We start from the raw sequence: 24,315 nt of genomic DNA, 5'->3' as shown, positions 1-24,315 counted from the left end.
ATTGAAGCCATAGACAAACTCAGAAAGGGTCTGACTCCAAGACAGAAAGTCATGTTGAGCATTACAAGCAAATCTAGGGATAATGACCTAGGTTAATTTCTTTTGTTTTAATTTTTTGTGGTCCTAGAGATTGAATCTAGGGTCTCTATACCCTATTGCCGCTGAACTACAATGCCAGGCCTTTTTCACTTTTTAAAATGGGCTCTAACTAAATTGTTCAGGCTGGCCTCAAACTTGCAATCCTCCTGCCTCAACCTCCTGAGTGTCTGGGATTGTGTGTGCCACTGATAAAGCGATAATGCACAATAGGGCAAGCCTTTGCCTTTGCCCCCCATGTTTTTAATCCATAAAATGTTCTGTTCCAGAAATGTAACCATTTGTGCTACCCGGTGCTCTTGCCCACTGTATCAAAATGTTCTGTGACTGAGCTGCAAGATGTTCCCACCAGACATTTCAGGAATGTTCTGTTAACTCTGCTCCTCCGCTTTGGTGAATGTGTTCGCCTGGTATGTGCTTTAAAGATGTTCTGTAACTCCATTCTCTGCTTCCGCAAGCATGCTTGCCCAGCATGTGGGCCCACCCGCTTACCCCGTAGATCCCTATATAAGGCTGCTTCCATTTCTATTCGGCACTCAGAATTAGGAGTGGGCAAACTCCTTTGAGCCATCTGGCAATAAAGGTTTTTCTCCATCTCTTCAAATAACTTTTGGATTCTCAAGTCTCAAACTGCTGTCACTGTAGCACCTGAGCTGAAGCACTTGGCTGTGACACTGAGCTATTCCACTTTGCCACAACACTACCATATTGGCCCCAGGTTAATTTCAATAGCAAATAATGAGATAGACACGCTTTCAAAAATCGATAAAAATTGTCGCTTCAATGATACTTTAAAGGTGAAAAGTTAGGAAAAATCTGATAGCTATACAACAGAATACTAAGCAAAGACAAAAATTCCAAAAAACAAAATTATATTTCTCTTTACTGACAAAAGAACTATAACTACAATATACTGAACATATGTTGTTGAGTTCTGTAAGTTTTTTATAGTATAAAATCATTTCTGTGTGGTTTTACATTGGACACATGTACACCGAAATGTTAATCATTCTTTCTGGCAGTAGGATTTCATGAATTTTTCCCTTTCCTCTTTTTGTATTATTGCTATTTTGTTAAATTGGGTGTATTTTTAAAATTTGTTTCTAGAACTCTCTCTACCCTCCCCTTTTTACTAAGCCAAAACCACATGTAGTTTTGCCTTCTATTTTAAAGAATATTTACTGATGAACATTTCCCATATCATTCAATATACTACATCATATTTTCTTCCAAACTGCATAATATTCTATTATGACAAGACCGGGATTTATTTTAATGACTTCTTTGGTGTTGAGAAAATTAGGTTATTTCAAATTATTTTTTATACATGGGACAGTGACCATCTCAATATTTCCGTATGAAGATCCTGGAAGCGCTAAAGGGGTGAACTGGTTTTCAAGTGGAGACGTTAATTTAGTCTACCTTCTGCATTAACAGTACCTTAAAAACAACACTTTTATTGCACTTTGGAAAAATGAGAACATTTAAGAGAAAGCAACACTTACCAGAAAGAAAACAAAAGGACAGATTTCACACAAACGAATTTTCCAACAGGGTGGAGTGGCTTCAGTTCTTCTTTAAGGGTGGAGTAAAGTAAGCCAAGATACCACATAGCAAGCTGCAAACAAGAGTAACATTTAAGCTTCTGCAGTACGAATAACTAAAGTAATATGAAATTATAAACCAGAAGCTTGGTACAAAGTAATGTTTCAGGAAAAATTTTCTAGGCTTTATTACTTTATTTGTAGATTGACAACAAACTTCTAATATTTTCTGTAGAGGAATATATTTATAAAATCAAAGTTCTCAAAAGAGACATAGAATGCCCTCCCTGAAGATGTTAAATGTTGGGGCTCATAAAGAGAAAAAGAAATAAATGACAGACATCAATGGAAGAAAACACTTGTTCAGCCAAAATAAAAAATCTGTAATGGCTTTTAAATACAGATTACCATTTTTAAGGGTTTAGCTTATTACCAAGTCTGTCTTACATAACATTGTACATATATGAAGGCAACACCTTAAACAAGTACAGTTTCAACAGAATTGTGACCATAAAGAATAAAGAATCAGGGAAAAAATTTTTCTTCAGGGTGGTATGTTAGTCCAGGTAAATTTACTTTTTAGAATCAATGCCTATGGTTTATTTTAGAACTCAATGATAACAATGTAGTATAGCATTTGAATAGCAAAAACACTTTCCTAACACTTGACTTCATCCATTAAAATAATAAAATGCTCATTTCAAATATTTCAGAACATGAAAGAACAATAAAGTTATTCAGATCCCTATCCAACCTTTTCTTTGTAGATATACACTCTTTTTTTTCTTTTTTCTTTTGTAGAGCTGCAGGTCAAACCCAGGACCTGGCACGTGGTAAGCAAGCTCCCCACACTGAGCTACATCTTCAAGTATAAGCTATTTTTTTAAATAACTGTCATGAATGCAATATAAAATTCTGTGTATTTTATAAGGATTTTTCTTAAGAAGTGACTAATATTTTGGTCAAGAGAATGATCATAATACATTTCATTAGTTCCTATCACTGGGCTTTGGGCTGCTTCCAGGCGTTTGCTATTACAGATAATAGGCTTTACAGTCAAAACAAATAAGGCTCATTTCTTTAGAATAAGCCCAGGATTTGGGAGGCTGTAGCAGGAGGATCACTGTGAGTTTGAGGCCAGCCTAGGCTACATACTGTGTTCAAGGGTAGCCTGAACTACATAGTGAGATCCTGTCTCAAAAACAAAAAGAGAGAATATATTTCCAGAAAAAGAATTATTGCTCACAAAGGAGATGCACATGTGGAAAAACTTTGGATAGATGGCTATTCAATTTTTATTATAAACCTTCACTATAATGCATCACATCCAAATTATTATTTTGCTAAAAGCATTAACCCAAAATTTTTAATACTTTGAGCTCACAGGATCAATAGTTATATCTTTTTTCAGTTTCTAGAACTGTGGTGGTCTTAATTTCCTTTGATTCCAATTACATGATGTCAACAAATTTTATTACCCCGTTTTTATTTAAACCTGGACTGCTGCTATATATTAATTAGATAGATTCTCTCTCTTTTTTTTTTTTTGGTACCAGGGATCGAACTCAGGACCTTGTGCTTGCGAGGCAGGCACCGGAACCACTGAGCTAAATCCCTGGCCCTAGATAGATTCTCTTACTGAACATGCCCAGTGTGGGTGTTTGTGTTTTTCTTGTTGGTCCTGTTTATCTAGGGAGCATTGCTTCTATTCAGGATATGCCCACGCAGCTATGCAATGAGAATCAGAGATAAATGAACAAACACAATCAGAAGGTCAGAGTATGAGTCACCAAATAATTAACAAAGATGTTATTGTATTTTCATATCATACAAAGGTATGTATAAAGTTTTTGCAGTTTATTTATATGAATTAAATTTCAAGGTTCAAAAAAGGCAATTAAGCTTTATTCCAAGAAATACTTAAAATAGAGTTCCAGAGATCAATTTATTGTAATTATAAAAAGAGTATTTGCTTACCACTTGAGATACAGTGCTGATAATTAGTAGGTACATCCAGGCATTTTTGAATCCAAAGTGGCCATCTTCATATATGCCCAGTGGCTGACAAATACTACAAAGCATGGTAAAATGGGACAATTTTATGATTAAGTAAATCACATATTTTAAAATACAGGGACAGCAATGCTTAAACTCAGAAGTCAGTTTATTTGAGTGATCCTGTAATCACTTGACTTTGGTCACAGAGATGATTCAAAAATTAAAACAAAAGCATTTTCTAGAAATGTTACATGATTATTGGGCCAACTTGAAGGAAATACAAAAGTAAGACCAATATATTGAACTAGAAAGTATTAAAAAGCTAACTAGAAAGTGAACTAGAAGTTAATAATTATTAACTTTAAAAAAAAGTATGCTACCTAATTTTGAAAAGGTTGATTGTCTGTCATTGTAGCTCATTTTCCCCCTAAATTATATTACAGGTCAATATGAATAGCCAGACACTTCAAGTAAAATTCACAGTTACTATTGATTTATATGCTTACCCAGTTTCTAAGCTGCAGAGAAATAAAGCACACCTTCATAAAGAAATGTGTTAGTCTTAGCTGGCTAAATAATTACTAACAATATAAATAATTGACCTATTCTTTCCATCTTTCCTTTTTGAGCAGACAGAGTGTTAGTAAGGACTGACAGAGAAGACATACAACCAGCTGCTTTAAATTACTTAACATTCTTGAAATTTTAGAAAATAGTTTCATCATGTGGCTTAATAATATTTCATGTTTACCTCAAATTCTAAAAATCTTCAATGTTTAAAGAAAAATATGACTTTTTTTGGAATAGTATTCCCAATATACTCTAAATTATCTGTGATAAATTCATGCAGTCATCCTGAAGTAGCATACTTTTAACTTTACACAACAGTTTCTATGAAGCTATGTAAACATTCACATTTGAAAAAGCACCTTTTTGAAAATGCTTCCTGGCATACTCTAGAGGGGACATAAATCCTGGTGATTCTTTCCCTGTTAACAGCCATTTATCTTAATAAAGTTTTTACATGTGATTTTTACAGCAAAGTAAGACTTGTTTTATTAACAACTCACACTTTTTTTTTTCTCAGTTGTTCCCATTTAGGGGTACAAGGATTTTTGTTTTAATGAGGCAAAATCTGTGCACTTACATGGCAAACAATGTGGTGACAAGCTGGATAGCTATACACTGCAGAATGGCTCGTTTGCACCTGAACGGAAAAACCCTGAAAAAGAAAAATAATTTAGCGTTGCCACTACTTAAATAGCATCAGAACATCCTCAAAGGCTCCAAATTGAAATCACTTTGATAAGTGGCATTATTGGAGAAGTATAAGGATGGCAGCAAATGATCTAAATATCATTTAAAAAATTATTCTGCAGGAATATCTTGTGAAAGATCTTTTTTATATAGGCCTGAGTTCCAGAATCGTGGCACACACAACAAAAGGAACAGAAGTGGGTCCCAGCTACAGTTTGGATCTGAAATGTCTCGCAAAGGCCCAGATGTTAATGGATTGGTTCCCAGACCATGGCACTGTTGGGAAGTGGGGAACCTGTAGGGGTGTGGCTACAGGAAGTCAGGTCATGGTGTGGTGTGGGAGTGATCCTTAAAGGGAATACTGGAACGTCGGCCTCTTCTTCTATTTCCTGGTCACCGCGAGGTGAACTGGCCTCCTCCACCACATGCTCACACAATGATGTATTAAATTGTGCTGCCGCAATCCAAAGAAACACAACCAGTGACCATGGACTGAAACCTCCGAAACTGTAAGCCTAAGTTAACCACCTCAGGTAATCTGTCACAGTGACAAAAAGCTAAGACAGTCCTTGTGCTTTTGGAGCAACAACCTGGGTAATGAAATGTGTGTGTGTGTGAATCCATATTTAGAAAGTATTATTTACATTTATGATTCCATTTCAAATTTAGTATTTAAACACTGTAAGGGGTGTTTAAATACTATAAGGAGTATCCTTGCTTGGATACTCTGAAAGGACAAAATAAACATCCTTCATAAAACCAATATTATTCTATGGTTGGGTTCACGCGATACAGGGGGAGATTCCCCAGGAGTACAAAACAAAGAGCCCCAAACAACTACCAAAACAAGTCCTGAAAACCAGGTAAATTATACGAAGTTGCTCTGAGGTATCTATTCAGTACTTCATCAGTAGAACTGGTATTATGACTCCTTTAATTGAAGGACTGTACCTAGACTGAGAAGACAGCCAGTCTGCCATACAACCTTGAGGTGTCTGGTTAGTAGGCCCAAATAAAAACTGCTGGAATTTCCTAAGACAACAGCTTTCTTTGTGCTAAGGTAGTTCTCTCCTACATTCAATTAAGTGTTCCCTGTGATGTAGGGGGGAGGCTAAGAGTTGCACTGGACCTTGGTATATTTTGGGTCTCCCTCCAAGGCTCACATAGGCTTGGTCCCCAGGGTGGTAGTGAGCCATTAAGAAGTGGGACCTAGTAGGACTGCTCACTACTATACGTGCTCCTGTGAACAGTGGAGCAAGGGGAAGCTCTCCACAGGCTGCTTGAACTTTGCATATATACACGATGTGATCCTCATATATACTGAATGCTTACATTTTTTAAAAATGTATTACAGTAAAAGATATATTGCCATTACTATCCCTCAAAGTACTCCCCCTCACTTCCAACAGACACCATATCGTTCTTGCCACTTCCTGAAGCAGTTCTGGAAATCCTTCTTCATGTCCTTAAGAAATGTGATCAAAAACTTGGTGAATCCCGCTGCTGAGTGTCATCCAATTGAAAGGCAGCCTCATAAAAACATTACAGTGAGACCTCGTCCACCTTATTATCCAGATCAGGGATCATGCAACTTCTGGTTCTTTCCCAAAGTCAAAATGACCATGAAAGGTAAACATTCTGAATTGACTCAGGACATTGGGGCAGCCACAAACAGTGCCTCTAAAAGCATTCCTGAAAGAAGACTTCCAGAAAGAACTGCTTCTGAAAATGGTAAAAATGAGATAAGTGTGTTCAAAGCAAGGGGGAGCAGCTTGAGGGGGATTAATGGCCGTGTCCCTTTCTCTGCAATAATTTAAAAAATTTAAACATTCTCTGTATATGTTGACCACTCCTTGTATAAGCACAGACAAGAATAGCTGAGACCATAGGGTTTGAGCACTTGCCCTTTATCCTAAGGTTTATAAATAAACTATAAAAGCTAATATGTGAAATTGGTTGAGGAACAGAAAAGTCAATAAAATAGGAGGAAAGACCAGAAACACACCCATATGTATGGGGTGGTATATGACAGGTGCCTCCATCAATCAGGGAGGCAGAAGGGACAGAAGGATGCTAGGGCAGTTATCCAAGAGAACAAAGTGAAACTGCATACTTAGCTCACCACACACACAATCAACTGCAGATGGATTAGATATTGTCTTAATGGTAAAGTTTTGAAATGGTTTCTTTTAAAGCATCTGTGAACATTTTTTAAATCCTGGGCTTTCTTTTTTTTTTGTACCGGGGATCAAACTCGGGACTTTGCACTTGCAAGGCAGGTGGCACAAGCACTGAGCTAAATCCCCAGCTCATAAGCTTTTGGAAACAGGACCTCAAAAGTTCTAACTACAAAATAAGATTGATAAATTCAACCACATTAATATTCAAGAAACAATATTAATCAAAAGATACAATGAAAATGACAATGCATGTCAAAAACTGGAGGCATTGAACACATCAAAGAGAGCATTCATATCTAAATTTTTAAAAAATCCCATACAAATCCACAGGCCTCACTGCCCATTAGAAAAAAAGAATCACAAGCAGTCCTCAGAAAGGGAAATTCAAGTGACTCACATGAAAAGATGCTCAACCAGATTACTAATGAGGGAAACCCAAATGAAGACCAGAGTGCTGTACCCCTGTATGTCCTCTCGACAGGCAGACATAATGCAGTCTGGGTAATTCCAAAGGCAGGTGAGGAGGCGGTTCACTAGCTCTATCTCACAGTGCTCAGAAAACACTTTGCCACTGCCTTGCAAAGCTGAACTAAAGCCAAAAGACCTGGCATATCCATGTCAAGGTACATACCTAGAGCAGTGTTGCTCGAACTGTAAAAGTCAATGTAGTGGGCTGTAACCCACTTACAAATGAGAGATGGAAGGAATAATCACATGATAAGGGTTAGTGCTATTTCATGAAAACAGTTGCTTCAGTTCTAGAAGTACAAGTGTATCGAGTCACTGTTTCTCCTGCCTCTGTGAACTACCTACCAAATCTTGAAAATTCATTAAAAGAAAACTGATTGTGATCGTCGCTTATGTTCCAGAAATGAGAGTATAAAAGGCGGATATTTTCATTGTTTACCAACTGCCAACTTTCCATAGTCCTTGAATCTTAAACTTAAAACACTGTATTGAATTATTCTAAACAGCATTGCCTGATTAATTACCAGGTGTATAACACTAGTTATCTGTTAGAGGGAGATGAGTAACCTAAGAATATATCAATACACAGCAGAATGAAAAGTTTTATTACTACTGAAACCATACACCCATACTGTATAATTTTGGTAAAAATTGAATGCCTTTTCAAAGGCAAGAAAACCCCTGTTGTATTACGGGTACCATGCTATGTCAAATAATTCAATTAGCAGCTGTCAAAATTCAAGAGTCTCAGTTACAAACAAACCCAACTCATACGGATTCAACAAGAATGCATGTAACATGTAGTTAGGAACAAATCATGTGAATAGGCACAGAACATGAGAATTTTGACCAGTATAATTTATAAAAGATTTGGGGTTTTAGTTGATCACCAGCTAATTAAGAGCCAGTCTGAAGAGATTAGCTAGAGCTTCCTCTCATGTTATTTTTTAATTTTCATTTTTTTCAGATTCTTTATTAATAGAAGAGATCTGATCAAAGCCATGCTGTCACCACTACCATCATATATACTAGGCTACTGCAATTTCTTATTTCTTATTTCTCCCAGCTTAAATAGCTTTTCCTCCTTCCAATTCAGTCCACACAAAACACATAATTCATTATTGAAAATGAACTTTGGACACCATTTCTTTTTATATCATCCTATAACAGCTTCTCTTTTGACAGGTCTTTAATGGCCACACTTTACAAAGTTCCTTTGAGCCCTCTTCTTGAGGAGACCTCATGCTCTGGGACTGTCATTGGTCTGCATAAAGTCAGTCTACACGGAGAATCCTGAGTCATGCCCCTCCCCTCCACACAGGAGCTCCCTGTACTGAATCAAGTCTGTCACCCTCTCCCTGGATATCTAAGCCAAGAATCCCGTTGGCTTTTATCAAGAATCCTATTGGTCAGTTCAGCAAGATTCCTCTTTTCAGGTCTCCTTTTAGTAATTTTAGATCTACTGACCAGTCAATCTGCTTTTTGAGCTACAAATCACCATTTGCCCTTGTTGTATTTGGAACTGAGCACAGTACTGCCAGCAGAGTATCATCTCCCTATCCCAAATCTACAGAATTTATCCTATGTCCTCTCATGCTCTCTTGTTGTCTTTCTTTCATGGCACCTCCTGAAATAGGTGGCTATTTATGTCTTTATTAACTTCTAACTCTCTTAATCGAACTGTAAGTTCCTCTGTCTGTTTTGTGTACTACATGGTGTCTATACACTGATGCATACCAAGTGATCAATAGAGTTTTGTTGAATGAACACATTAGCAGCTCATTACTTTTAAAAAGCCAAGTAATTTCATAATTTCTTATTTGAAGGGGTAAGAACAGACAATATAAGCAATGTTGTACAAATGGTTCTATACCACATAGGAGGCAATGCAGCCCTCCCCATGTTTATGTCTAAACCTAATACTATGCCTCCACATCATTCCATCTTTCTTAGCTTGCAACTTACCCTATTCCCCATCTACCAGTGGTCACATTCTATTAGTTTTTCAGTTGCATTTTCTTAACTGTTTTTCTTTTCTACTCCAATTTAATTCCTTTGTTCAGTTTATTTCACAAACGGGCTATTATAACTTCCTAATGTACTTCCCAACAAATTGAGTCATCTTCTCTCCAATGTAAATTTTATAGTGTAGCAAAATTAATCTTTTTAAAAACTATTGTCAAATATTTCCTTGCTGAAACATATCTGATGGTTCCTTTGTGTAATAAATGCAATCTTTTTTTTATTAAATTCTTTTATTGGTACATTGTAGGTATACAACACAATTACATTTCTCATTGGGAATTGTACCTTTAGATAATGCATCTTGGTTCTTATTTTTTCCCCATTCCTAGCCCTCCCTTCACCCCCTCCACCCTTCCCTATTTACAAAGACTTTATTTCCATTTTTTCCATTTCTCATCATTTTTCCTTTCCCCTGCCCCTCCCACTACCCCTACCCCTTTGGACCTTTTCTTCCTATTGTGCATTATCGATTATTCATTCTAATCATTGGTACATTTTAGGTATACAGTATAATGACATTCATCATTGGAGATTTGCACCTTTACATAGTCTCTCTTGGTTCTTATTTTTCACCCTTGCCCAGCCCTCCCTCCCTTCAACCCCTCCATTCCTCCCTATCTACAAAGATTTTGTTCCTATTTTTCCATTTTCTCATATTAATCCCATTCCCTTCTATCCTTTCCCCTAGCCCTCCCACTTCCTTCCCCTTTGCCCCTTTTCTTCCTATTTCACATTACCTATTATACATTTTAGTCCTTATTTACACTTTCAGTTTCTCACACCAGAGAAACTATTTGGTATTTATACATGTGTGTCCTATTTATTTCACTTAAGAGTATTGCCTCAATGTGCATCCACTTAGCTATAAATGTCTTTAATTTCTCATTTTTTATGGCTGAGTAGTACTCCATTTTATAAAGAAAACACATTTTCTTTATCCAGTCTCCAGTTGATGGGCATTTGGGCTGTTTCCAAGTTTTAGCTATCACAAACTATGCTGCTATGAACATGGGTGCACATATATCACTGTGGTATGATTCTTTTAATTCTTTGGGGAAGATACCCAGCAGTGGAATAGTATGGGGCTTTCAGTCCTAGTTCTTTGAGGTATTTCCATACTGATTTCCACAGTGCTTGCATCAGTCTACACTCCCACCAGCAGTGGAGCAGGGTTCCTCTTTCCCCACAGCCCCGCCAGCATTTGTTGTTGGTTGATTTCATGATAGCAGTTATTCTTTCTGGAGTGAAGTGGAATCTCAGTGTTGTTTTCATTTGCATCTCTCCAATGACCAGTGTTGTTGAACATTTTTTCATGTATTTATTTGCTATTTGTACTTTGTCTGAGAAATGTCTGTTCATTTCAGATGCCCATTTCTGTATTGGGTCTTTAAATTTAGGAGGTCTGATCTTTTCAAGTTCTTTATAGAATCGAGATAGTAGACCTTTGTCTGAGGAAGAGCAGGTGAAGATTTTTTTTCCCACATTGTGGGTTGTCTCTTCACACTGCTGGTGGTTTCTCTTGCTGTGCAGAAGCCTTTTAATAAGAAGAGATTCCACTTGTTGATTGTTTGTGCTAGTTCATGGGCAACTAAGGTTTTGTTCATAAAATCTTTTCCTACACCGATGTCTTCAAGGGTTCTATGTAACCTCTGTTCCAACTGGTTCAGAGTTTCTATTTTAATAAATAAATGCAATCTTAACCTCAATTTACATTTCAAAATAAAAGGTTTAAATAACATAGGCTTTGTTTTTCTTTATGATCTACATGAACATATAATAGGGCAAATTAAATATGTTACTAGACTAAACACTGCTATTTGTTACTCCTCTTTCATATCACTTGCTGTTTTTCCACCTAGAATATCTTCTCCCCAAGTCTTCTAACTAGTGTGTGATTTTGCATAAGGTCTGCACATCTTGATTCCCAATTGTAAAAGGATGTTGCTCAGATGATTTCTAAGGTTTTCCCACGCAGTGCATTCTTGAGCTTGTATGCTTGGATGAACAATGTAAAAAACCTAACATGTGGATTACAAAAATGCATTTTGTTGCTCTTCAAACTATGAATTTCACCAGGGTAGGGACTCAGTCTTACTCCATTTGCCATGCTCATCCTACTTAATATACTGCCTTGCAGCAAACTGAATGATGGTTAGGAGCTGCTTCAATAAAACTGAACAGAAAAGAAGTAAAACCAAGCATGCGTACTCTCCCACGTCCCCTGGTGGAAAGCAACAAAAACGTCGGCGATGTTCTTGTGGTTTTTTTGCTTCAAGGACTGCTATCAGATCTACATGTTGACTAGTTATGTAACTGATTAAAAGAATCATGAAATTATAGACGATGTATGCCTCATAGCATCCTCGGAATAAATTTAAATATACGGCAGCCCTGATTTTTAGCAGCGCTAACCACTGTGAAAAAGCACAAAAGTTAAACATAGTTGCATCTTAGATACAATTATTACTCCAACTCATGGTACTCAAAATAAGCTAATTTAAAACTTGAGATTTCACATACTTATATTAAACACTCAGGAACAATTTATCATTGTAATGGCTACCATATAATCCATGAAATGAAGTATGTGTGTGCATGTTTGTGTGTATGTCTGTAGGTGTGCGCTGCTGGGATCAAATGCAGGGCCTTGCACATGCTAAGCACATGCTATATCACTGAGCTACATAAACAGTAAGTGTTTGGGATAAATAAGGAACATGAGAGAAGCTAAATTGAGTTCTCCAATTTAAGCTGAAAATCTTGATATGAGCACAGAAAATGCTGCTAGAGCCATTTTCTTCATATCTAACCAAATGAGAGCCACAGTCATATTCTTTGGGCAAAGTTTACACATTTTATTTGGTTCAAATGAAAGATTGAATAAATGAAAAGGATTATAATGTATCATTCTTTTCTGTGAAAACCAACCTTTTCTGTGAAATCTCTGGATTCGACCAAATCTAGCTCACAAATATTTGCAACAAAGAAATGAAAAACCCTCCATCTGAACTAAATGTACAGATTTTGGGGGTCACCATTCCCTCAACAATAAACCATTTACACAGCATGTACACTGTGTCAGGTATTACAGGTCATCTAGAGAGGACTCGATGTGCAGAGAGCGCTGAATGGACATGGAAGGATGTGTGGAGGTCACATTCCGACAGGGCCTATTTTACATGAAGAAGTTGAGCATCAGCAGATTTGGTATCTCCGAGGGGTCCTGGAACCAATCCTCTGTGGATACCACCATACAACTGTAATTTAATTGATTACATTCTTTAAAGGACTAGGAGCCATGAATTGGAAAATTAAAAAAGTTAAGCCGAGAGTTAGTTTTTTGAAAATTTTAAATATCTACAGTTTTTATTTTCTATAATCATACTTTACCTTCTTATCAGCATTAAAAACAAGTGAACCTTTTTGTTTTCTTACTAGACTCCTCCTTGTAGATATACTTTCATTACCTTAAGTATATACTATGATAAGCATTGTTGATATCATCATATCCTGTTAATGAGATAAAACAAAACATACAGTAGCCAAACTGTAAATGGGAACCACCCAAAGGATTCTATTTGGAAAGCAAAAAATAAATTTAAATCACTCTATGTTATATTTATGACAGAAGCCAACACAACATTAGTAGAATCAAAATAGAAGATTGACCTTATTATGGGTCTTTGCACTTCAGGTTGTGTGTAATGGACTACATGCTGAAAGATCAGCCACAGTGAGAGAGGTACTTTCATGAGCACAAAAATGCCAGCTAACCACAGGGCTTTGGAGTATATACCAACCTTGAGAAACAAAAGAGCACATTAGCAGAGATTATGATAACTATAGAGTCCAATAAAATGTTTACTTCTTAAATTTTTATTTGCTTACATATGAAGCCCAATATTTTCTAATGATTAATGGCTAATTTTATTTCATCTCCCAAATTAACAGCCTATGTGATTTTTGGAGGGAGGGCCATATATTTCCTCGTGGAGTTGAACATTCCCTCATGGAGCTTCGTACAACAGCTTTTTATACATTAACAATATTAACAGTGTCACTCACCCCCTCTGCCTGTGTATTCTCTGCCATTTCAAGTTGATTATTGTGTCTGGAGATGTTCAGAAGCTTTCACATTTTCTGCAAGTTAAATCTAAATAACTTTTAATGGTTTATTCCTTTGCTTCCATTCATACAAAGTTAAAAATCTGCCAACATTTTCTTCCAATGTTACTATCAAGTATTTTCTTTTCCTGCACTGGGGATTGAACCCAGGGCACTGAGCTATACTACAGTCTTTTTAAAAAAGAATTTGAGATAGGGCCTCTCTAAGTCTCTAAACTGACCAGGCCGGGCTCAAATGTATGATCCTCCTGCCTCGATCCCCCAGAGTTCTGGGGTTACAGGCTTCCCCCACCATGCCTGGCTTTTACGGTTGGTTAAGCATTTTACTAAACTGTCACATGCAGATAGCAATGAACACTGGGGCTCCTGGCCTGCTAAGTTCTTTGTGTCAATCCTCTTTTTCACCTATATTCACTCCTCAGACAACTCCATTCTGGTGCTGTGCCTCACAATCCCACTGAGACCGTTACTAAGACCACCAGTGGCCTTGCTGTCTATGAAAAAACAATGGCTATTACGGCAGCAGCACTGGACACTGTCCACTACATCCTCCTTGAAACCCTGGCGTTCACTTTCCAACTGGCTGCCATGTTGTCTTCTTTGGAAATTCTTATTTTTCTACTTGACCTCTAAATATTAGTGCTAGGCTCTTTGCCATTTCCTTTTCTCTTTTATAATCTTGTCCATCTTCATGGTTTGGAGTAGCATCTACATTCTGACAACTGTGCTGTGGATTGAAGTCTTCCCATCCCCTAATTCATATGCTGAAACCATCCGTAATCCACAGTGTGACTGATTCTACTCAGAAACAATGCCTTTGGGAGGCAATTTGGGTTAAATGAGGTCGTAAGTGTGCAGTGATAATCCAATATGGCTGACTGGTGGCCTTAAAAGATGAAGAGACTCCAGAGGGCTCTTGCTCTGTCCACCATGACAGGACAAAGCAAGAACCAGCCACCTACAACCCAAGGGAGCCCTCCCTAGACAGCGACCCCACTGGAAATTTGACCTTGCAGTCCAAAACAGTTTCAAGAACTGTGAGTCAATAAAGTTCTTTTGTAAGCCACCCAGTTTATGGTGTTTTCTTACGAAAGACTGAGCTGATTAAGACAAAGACCCAGGTTTATATCTGGAGTGCAAACCTTTCTGAGCTCTGTGCTTGCACATCTAACTGCATATCTGGCACACCCACTGGAATGTCTCTCATTAGACTGTATGTCCAAAACAGAGCTCAGTTCCTCTCAAACCTCCTAAACCTCCATTTTCCATCTCACTAACTGGTGCCACCATTTATTCAGTTGTTCGAGCCCAAAACATCAGCATCATCTTTGATCTCTCCCTTTCTCTCACTGTCTCTTCTCCCCAATCCAATCTGCTACCAAGTTCTATTTGTTCACTTCCAAGGATGCTTGAAATCCAGTTTTCACCTTCAATCCGCTCTCCTGATTTGGACCACGAGATCAGGCACTGACTCTCTCAGCCAGCACAAAGGGCTTCCTCACTTCACTTCCCCTTAGTTTGCTACAGCTGGCTAACTGGTCTTTTGAAGTTGCATAATAAGACTTTCTTCTCTGTTAGTTTCTCAGACCTTTCTTAGTTTCCTCAGTTGCACTTTATCCAATTTAATTTAACCAGTTTTTTTTGTTTGTTGTTGCTGCTGCGTTTGTCTCTACTGCCAAGTTCCAAGAAGGTAGGTGTCACTTTTGTGTGTATGGTGGCAGGGGGGACTGAACCTAAGGCCTTTGTAGTGGACTACATATTCTCCTGGCTCCTCCTCCCAGATGGCTGGGAATCCAGATGTGTGCCACCGCCAGTACACTTACCTAGGTGTCACAATTTTATGCCTCTCACCATACAGTATACAAAGCCTGATTAATCACTGGGTCTTTATTACTTTTTAATTCAAAAACCAATTCTTTGAACAAAAGGAGCGATAGGTGATGATCACACAAAGAATAATGAAGCAGAGAAGGAAATATGAAGCACTGAAAAGAGAAAGCTTAAAATATTAGAGTAGCCAGGTGGCATTTGATAAACACTTGAAATTAATATTATTTGCAGGAAGGGCACCCCATGAAGGGAAGTGCAGAGGCTCTAAGGAAGGAGCAAGCCCAGTGCGTATGAACATACCAGTATGGCAGAAGCCCAGGACTTGAAGAGACAGTCTGAGGGAAAGTGGTGGCAGATCACACTGGGCCTTGATGGTTGTAGCTAAGAGTAGTGGCTTTTACTGTGGAAGTGGGAGAGACTAAAGTGGACACATGTAATGTGAGTTGAGAGAGACTAACAAGGGCACACAATGTAGCTTATGTGTTAGCTGGATACTCTGGATTGTCTGTAGAGAACAGTTCAGGTAAGATAGGTTGAAAACTTGATTCAGGGTATAAGCAGTGCACACTGCAGATGGAAACTTTTCTTAAAATCTTGTGGCATTCAAAACTATAGCTGAAGTTCCAACTATGAGAAATCTATACAACTCATTAACCTTCAAAATAGTTCCTATCTTGTAAACAAGGAAATATTTCAAAGTAATGTCTTATTTGCTTTAAGATGTTTATATGTACATTTTGGTATAAAAAGTCATATAATCTATATATTGTTAAGATACCTTGTTTGTTAAAAAATATTTAAAGCAACAGAGTGTTATATCACTTTTAAAATGAACTACATGGGTTATGCCGGTATGAGAATGTGAAGCAATAATTTAATGAACGGACAGAACATAAATCTATATTATATTAACTATTTAAAATTATTTCTACAATAAAAAGGGCCTAAAATAACCATAGTCCTGCCATAAAGCTTGTAAAATAAGTGCTTTTCAGTGATTTTTATTACATCAGAATTTAAAGTTCATATATATATATATATATATATATATAAAATCATTGCTAGGCAGGTGTCATTTTCACTATACGACTGCTATTACAATAATCCTGGGGTGAGTATTGAGGCAAAATTATTCCCTGTGCACCAGAGCACAATGGAGGAACACCACCACACTTATCAGACGTGCACTGAACATCTGGGTGCTATATTTACCGTGTCTCCTCATAAAACACTAACAATCTACTCTTAAGGGAAAACTGGATTTGCCCTACCTATCCAATAGGGCCCTGCCATTGCAGTAACCCTGGTGTTACCAACACAAGAGAATTATTTTGCAGAATTAAAAAAATAATAAAAAAAAACCCAAGTTAAGTAAATGAAGCGCTACCTATGGGATTTACCTTGTCCTAACGTGTTAAAGTAGATGCCCTTATAGGACAATAAAAATACCCATTAAAATACCAGCTACAGTGCCAGATGGTGTTATTTTGAAAGATACATGCTCTAAACCAGAAACAAAATGTGGCACTGTCACTCTAATAACACAGAATCAAGAACCAAAAGATCTAGGAGAAAATTGGATCCCTGTAAGTGTGCCTTTCTCACACATGGGTAATTATTTTGCTTCTTATTCCCATTACTCTATATTATGCTGGGTTTTAATTTGTAGTACACAGGGATGACATGTTTCTACTAGGGTAAGGATAACTGAAATTGACAATCAATTATATCAAGCTTTTCATGTTTCTAAGGATATCGACCGAATGAGGGGCACTGTGTTGACAGGATAATTTACTATCAGGGAAATATGGCAGCTATTACAAAACAGAAACAACAAGAAATATGGGAAGATGGATTAATACAAGTAGTATGTATCGTTATGTGGTAAAATAAAGTACTTGAACTTTGAGGTAGAAAATTATGTCCTAATTTTAAAAACGAGAACATATGCCCCCAAAGGAAAACTGAGTCTGCTGTTCCCACATGTGGTCTCATTTCTGTGTCTTTTACAGATGATATTTTGTTTGGGTTAATCTAAATGTTTACCATATATGCATAATCACAATAAAACAAAGCATGATTTGCCTTTATGCACTTAATGAAGACAGGGTTCTATACAGAAAAGCATGCAAACAGGAATGAGACTCTAAAATCAGTGCTTAAAGAAAAAGAAAAAGTTAAAACTACCGTTGAAAAGCTCTTTAAATTAAAAGCAGAGGGGCAGATAGATGTATCATTACTTTACATTATTTGTATGAAATGACTATTTAAGTCACAAAATCACTGTAGCAAAATGTTCATAAGGAAAAAGGTATACCAGAATCAAGACGGATGTCAGTCATGCCTCCCATCTCCTACCGAGCTGGGGTCCTATGTTCACTGAGTGGAACACTGAATGGCCAGATTTATATATAGTCTTCTCTGTCTTGTGTTTTTAAAAATTGCAGTCAGTCACAAAGAGTTTAATTCACCCAAATTAAACATGTGTTGGATGGGAATGCACTGTACTTCGGCAATTTAAGACATTTTCAAGACAATTTTAATCACATACAATTTTCAAATTTATAATAAACTGATTTAAAATCTAATGCCTGTACTAAGATATGTTGTATAGGAATGTATCTCTCCATACCACCAGCATAGCAAAAGAAAAGTTTAAAATTATTAAACCCTATACAGACAGTAAAAATACTAAGAACTTACAGCCCTTGAAGAAAGACATGAAGGGAAACATTAAGATGCAAAGTATATGAGGAAACTCATAAATACAACCATCAGCTCATGATAAATTACAGAAACAAGTGACAGAGCTCCCATCAAGACCTCAGATTTAAGCCAGGTGTGATAGTGGACACTTTTTTTGGTTTTTATGAAACGGTCTCACTATGTAGCCCAGGCTGGCCTTGAACTTGTGGCAATCCTTCTGCCTCAGCCTCCCAAGTACTGGGATTTCATGCATATACTACCATGCCTTGCTTGATAGTGCATACCAGTAATCCTGGAGGCACAGCAGGAGGATCCCAAGTTCAAGGCCAGGCTCAGCAATTTGGCACAACACTGTCTCAAAGTCAAATAAAAAGGAATGGGGACATAGCTCATTACTTCCTGGGTTTAAAAAAAAAAAGACAGATTTATGCTTAGTTTACTGAATGCTCAACTATCTCTTTTCAGTTTTTTCTCCTTCTAAAGTGGAAATAATATATATATTCCTTCCTGATCTGGTTACGTTAAAGTTGCCATGTAGCACACAGAAGAGTGCTGACATACAGGATCACATAAAAGAGGCTTGATAGACTACAGATAGAGATTTGATAGGCAACTTTAAAAATAGCCTACAATGTCACTCCAAGTTATGACAGTTTGGTGTAATCTTACACTGCTACTGCACTGGGCGTGTGAGAGAATATGGAGGCTATCACGGAGAAAGCCAACAAAGAATGGTCGTATGTTGCTTCAGGTTAGAACAGTACTAGTATGAAATGAGGAGCAATTTATGAAAGGGGTGCCGCCTTCCACTAAGCTTGTTCCAAACAAAGCAGTTAGAAACATTTTCTGTAGGTATTATTTTGTTCTGAGACTTAACAATGCTAGCTATAATTACATAATTATAATTACGTCTACAGCTTGGAATCAGGTTCATAGACAACCACGAGAGCCTGAGCAGAAGGAAAGCCTGAGTCTCCTTGGTGAACTGGTACAAAAATTCTGTGTGAGGCAGGAGGATCACTGTGAGGTAGAGGCCAGCCTGGGCTACATAGTGAGCTCAACGATAGCCTGAACTGCAAAGTGAGACCCTGTCTCCAAACAAAAAACCAAACCAAAAAATCTACTCTATAGAGGACTCTTTATTACAGAGTGACTAAACAATAGAGGTATGTCTTCAAAAACTATGTGAGGATGTGGAAGGATCCCTACAGTTAATATTATCTTCTGGATGACTTCGCAATTCTCCATGAGGCCTGAATGGTCAATTTTCTGTTTCCTTGCTTTCCTTTATATTCTTCCAGGAAACTCAACAATAAAATATCTTGCCAGGGATTTAGCTCAGTGGTGCCACCACCTGCCTCACAAGCGCAAGATCCCAAGTTTAATTCCTGGTACCAAAAAAAAAAAAAAAAAAAAAGAACATACCTATTTCTGTCCCTAGTGGTTGTACATTTGTAAAAAGATGGCAATATACTTGTGTGAAATCCAACTTAGATTTTTCTAGATTTCTTATATCAATATTTCAATGTTTCTGAGTTGTTACCGACTACCTGCTCAGGTATAATTCTAAACATGTTTTCCATCTCTTTTTGGAATTATAATTTTTGTTACAAAGCAGACAAGAAAATGACTTCAAATTTTAAGGCTAAAATTAAAAGTTGAGGACAAAGGTTTTACTATATTACTTTAACATAATTGAATTATGCAATTATTTTCACATGGGATAGGATGTCAAGAGTCAAAAGAAAGTGTACAAGTGTGTAGTTGTGTTATTGTTCAAAATGGATCACGTAATAATAGACACCTTGGTTTTTCAGCTCAAAAGATAAAAACAGCAGGTCATAACCAGAAATGGTAGTGCACTTCTGTAAGGTCAGCACTCTTGAGAAGCTGAAGCAAAAGAATTTCAAGTTAGAGCCCAGCACAACTTAGCAAGACCCTGCTTCCAAATTTTTAAAAAGGGCTAAACATGTAGCTCAGTGTGAAGACAATGGGTTCAGTACCCAGTAAACCCCAACCCCTACCAAAAACAAAACAAAGAAACAAAATATCCAGCAGGTCAGATTCTGGTTTGGGGAACATATTTAGGGGCTTTTAGATTCCAGGCTCAAGTAAGAAATGCCAGTAAAGAAAATACCGTAAGTTGACAACATGGATAAGTGAAAGATACACATATAGTCCTTAGCTTATACCAAACTCAATCTAGCCTAGATATAAATTTTTTTATGTTTCGACTTATAACAGACACCAGATGTATTACACACATGTTTTCTCTTTTTTTTCTTAAATTCTTTTATTGGTACATTTTAGGTATACAATACGTTTACATTTATCATTGGGTGCTTGTACCTGTACATGATGCATCTTGGTTCTTATTTTTTTCCCCATTACCTGTGTGCCCTTCACCCCCTCCACCCTTCCCTATTTACACAGACATCATTTCCATTTTTTTTCTTTTCTCATAATTTTTCCTTTCCCTTCTTTCCTTTCCCCTTCCCCTCCCACCAGCCCTACACCTTTGGACATTTTCCTATTTCAAATTATCAATTATTCATTTTACTCATTTTAACCCTTATTTATACTTTCAGTTTCTCACACTAGAGAAACTATTCAGTATTTACACCTGTGTCCCATTTATTTCACTTAAGAATATCGCCTCAATATGCATCCATTTAGCAATAAATGTCTCTAATTTCTCATTTTTATGGCTGAGTAGTACTCCATTTTATTAAAAAACCACATCTTCTTTATCCAGTTTCCAGTTGATGGGCACTTGGGCTGTTTCCAAGTTTTAGCTATTACAAACTGTGCTGCTATAAACATGGGTGTACATATATCGCTGTGGTATGATTCTTTTAATTATTTGGGGGAAGATACTCAGCAGGGGAATAGCTGCGTCAAATGGGACCTCTACTCCCATATGTAAATATGGAATAGTTTCTCTAGTATGAGAAACTGAAAGTGTCAATAAGGACTAAAAGGTATATATAATAGATAATGTGAAATAGGAAGAAAAGGAGCAAAGAGGAAGGGGAAGTGGGATGGGGAGGGGAAATGAAAGAAGGGAATGGAATCAATATGAGAAAATGTAAAAATGGAAACAAAGTCTTTGTAAATAGGGAGGGATGGAGGGGTTGAAGGGAGGGAAGGGAAGGGGAAAAAATAAGAACCGAGAGATTATGTAAAGGTCCAAATTTCCAATTTAAAAAAAAAAAGAATACTGGCATCAAAAGCAGCTGGGGATTTCCTTTGATTCTAGTCTTTCACAATAAAATGTAACTATTTAACTTATTCTCTGGTGTTTTCTCCACCAAAATATCTAAACTGTTTTAAACTGTAATCCATCATCATCCATGTGCAATGAAAAGTTCATGTCTTTTATAATAGATGAAATGATCCCATAATTGTGTACATGTGGGGATGGAAATGAAATCCAGAACAAGAAATCTGACTTGAGAAGTGTGGTACTGAAAGTGCAGTAAGGAATCCCTGACTTCCCTGTTATTTGTTGGGAAGATCATGCTACTTACCAGAAAAAAGGAATACAGGAAGTTTTGGAAAATGATCAAAGCTTTTCTCTCTGGATTGTAGAATTTATGCACATGTGTACAAGAAGCTGATGCATTATTTTTTCACTTCTTACTATGTGCTAGCCATTTCAATATATTTCCCACAGTGAACACATCCAATAATTCTATGAAAAAAGCATTGTTATTTTCATTTGCAGATAAGAAAAGGAGTGAGGGTATATATTTTGTATGAGGTAACACCAGGCATAGCACCAGAGGTGGGATTTGAACCTCTGTGTATGATTTAAATTAGGTATCCTTTCTACTTCACCATAGTGTTAGAGAATACCTAAGATTTTTATCTTCTTTTTCTACTTGGTTTCGATCCATCAGCTTTTCCTTTGCTCTACTGTGCTTCCTTTTCCATTTTACTACAATTTCATTTGCCATCTGCTTTTCCAGTATCTCTTCTATACAGATGTCTATGGGTCAGAGCAATTGTTGACTAAAGACTGTTCTTGGGAATTATGATAATACAGGGTGGTACAGGCAACATCTGGAACTTGTTGGATAGTCTTTGACATCTAGAAACTGAGCTTGACAATTAAAAATTGGTTACAAATATTAATGACTAAACATTTCAATTTTATGAGAAGCACTAAAGGGATTATATAAAATGAAAACTAGAACTTTCAAGCAACTGCATCAGATCTTAGCCGTTAAAACTTTAATTCCTAAACATTTCTATTTCATATTCAAGAATTTGATCTATTTTGATGCTTTGCAGGAGTTTGTTTTTTAAAGGAGACTTATTGTTTTTTGTTTTTTTTTTTAAATCCTTGATTCACTCAAATCACTGCCGGGTGCTCAGATGAACTTAGAACTTTTTTCTGAGTACTTTGTCATGATGAGCAGGTACAAAGATTTCCTGGTGTGCAGTGTGCCTCTTCACCCTAATACATATTGGAAATATAGTCTCTAACCTAGAATGAATATCATTGGGAATGTTTTAGTGACTTAATGGCCATGGAAAGCTGTCCTGTGCAAACTGTCTCACTGTGGTCCCACCACTGTCTAACAATACCAGAAAGGAGTGCTCTGAATAGAGTTTACCTCCTCTTGTGTACAGTGGCTAGAAGGCTATGAACAGTCCCATTGTAGTTTTGAAAGACGATGCTTAAGTGAGAAGTCACTTTAGTTGCCCGATTGATTGATTCTCATTTGTGGATAGTTGGAGGGCAAGTTTTCACAACTCTGAGACCTGGAATTCATCGTGATTCCTCTAATCATGCCTCAGCTCATGCAGCATGACAGAAACACTTTGGAAGAGAGCATATTCTCCTGCATTTCAAAGTTATTTATGACAACTTAAAGTCCACAGCTTGAAAAGACTTGAAAGTATGTATTCTCTTGTGAGAGAACATGAACCTTTGACTTTTCTTTCTGGAAGAAATAAAAGATGGAAAAACCTTATTTCAATCTTCACCAGGGGTTTAATTACTTTGGAGTCTTCCCATGTGCTTTTGACAGATTTGGCAATCCATGTTTATGAATGACCTGAAAAATAAAAGTATGCAAGCAATTATGAGTGATTTTGAAAGACAAAGAAAGAACTGTGAAGCATTTGTTCCCCATATATCTTGATTATAGCTGTCTGAAACCTCTTGATGTATACAGCATTATCATTAGATAAATAATATATGCAACCTAAAATGTTTTGAATGATTAAATCTAATTCTGTCTTTCACATATTCTGTAAACATTCTGAATTCCAAACATGATGAAAATATGTTTTATGTTCTGCAAGAATACTGTTCTTCTCCCCTTTCTTCTCTTTGTGTATTTTTCTTGTCTACTCTATCAAAATGTAATCACAGCAATAAAACAATATGTATACATGGTTAATGAGTTGTCTTACTAAATGTTACACTAAATGCATATCATTAAATCTTCACTCACACTTAATGTAATTTATTCCTAAGAATGGAAATATCTGTAGACAGAACTGATTCTCACCTTCCTTATATGGAAAAATATCCATTTACTAGATTACCAACTAAATAAATAAATTAATAAATATATAAATATCCAAGAAATCTGAATCTACATTAAAAAAATCAGGTTGGTGAATCAATGAATGAATTAGGTTTAAATTGCAGATAACTGAACAATGTAGATTTAATGGATTTTTCTGCACCAGAAAATTTTTCTACTGATAGAGGAAGATTACAAATCAAGTCTTCTGATTTCATTTCATTTCCTCTTCCTTTTTCATTTTTCAGTCTTCAGAGATCTAAGCTTTTCACCTAATTTGTCCTAAAACTTTCCTCAATAGATTTTTTCTGCAATATGTAATAAATATAAATCAACTATTCAGGAAAAAGCCAAGACAGTGTTTTATGTTAATGTTTAATATATATGGGGAGAAGAATTCAAGAAATTGGCCACAAATATCCACATATACACTAGGAATGAAAATGAATTAAAACTGGGTAACTGATCACTAGATATATATTTCTGGTATATACACTGAATTATATCTTATGGCGGCTTGCTAAGCAGCCTTAGATAATCTGA

General features: G+C 36.7%; 1 long non-coding RNA gene across 4 annotated transcripts in view; it reads left to right on the top strand.

Moving 5' to 3' along the window:
* LOC147823380 (uncharacterized) overlaps nt 1–24,315 on the top strand; it is a 187,920-nt gene extending 163,605 nt beyond the window's left edge. For all 4 annotated transcript variants that reach the window (XR_015443990.1, XR_015443989.1, XR_015443991.1 and 1 more), the window contains one exon: nt 1–24,315. This exon is cut by the window's left edge. This is a non-coding gene — a long non-coding RNA (uncharacterized LOC147823380).

This window comes from Heterocephalus glaber, unplaced genomic scaffold, assembly GCF_053883595.1.
Source record: "Heterocephalus glaber isolate CG9 unplaced genomic scaffold, H.glaber_assembly_v1.0 deba00001587, whole genome shotgun sequence".
NCBI classification, from domain to species: Eukaryota; Metazoa; Chordata; class Mammalia; order Rodentia; family Bathyergidae; genus Heterocephalus; species Heterocephalus glaber.
The sequence above is the reverse complement of the archived record's forward strand: the minus strand, read 5'-3'. Positions and strand labels throughout refer to the sequence as shown.